Here is a 663-nt window from a genome sequence, read left to right as displayed (position 1 = left end):
GACAAGTGGAACAGGCACTGCTGAGGTCCCAATGCCCACACTGTACGTGCTGTAGAGGTTTCATTTCAGACTAGCTCTAGTGGCGTCTTGTGGAGTGAATGCCCGTTAACAGCTGCAGCACATTAAGGTCTTAGAAGTGCATCTTGAGGTCTCCGTACAAAAGGAACACATTTCGCACACACCCAGGCTACTCCAGGATGTGAACCAAAGCACAGTGAGGATGATGGGCAGATTCACTTCAAAAGTGCACTCCCGGTATTAGCAAAAAACACAGCTACAGCCTCAGCATCTAGTGTAATCCAGGTCTACTAACACAATTTAATATACTGGTAAAAATGAACCTTATTTTTATGCTACTTTTTACTAATATGTGTGACTGTTCTCTGCCCTGCTTTGACCACACACTGGACCAGGTGACCTGAAGAGGCCCCTCCCAAACAAAATCATTCCAAGATCCCGATTCTTCCTCAGACATGGTGTCCTCTGTACAGCACCCTGAAAACGTTAACAGGTACGCAGGCCAAGGCAAAGGGATTTGGGGATTTTCCTCCATACCGCAAAGGTCAGAAGTGGCCCACACCAACCCTGGCTCTCCAATATGCCAGAAGGGAGCTGGGGCACTTCCATCGTTTTTAACACGGCTGGTGTGGCGTGGCCTGTCCG

The sequence above is a fragment of the Pygoscelis adeliae genome, unplaced genomic scaffold (genome assembly GCF_000699105.1).
Source record: "Pygoscelis adeliae isolate BGI_AS28 unplaced genomic scaffold, ASM69910v1 Scaffold38, whole genome shotgun sequence".
NCBI classification, from domain to species: domain Eukaryota; kingdom Metazoa; phylum Chordata; class Aves; order Sphenisciformes; family Spheniscidae; genus Pygoscelis; species Pygoscelis adeliae.
The sequence above is the reverse complement of the archived record's forward strand: the minus strand, read 5'-3'. Positions refer to the sequence as shown.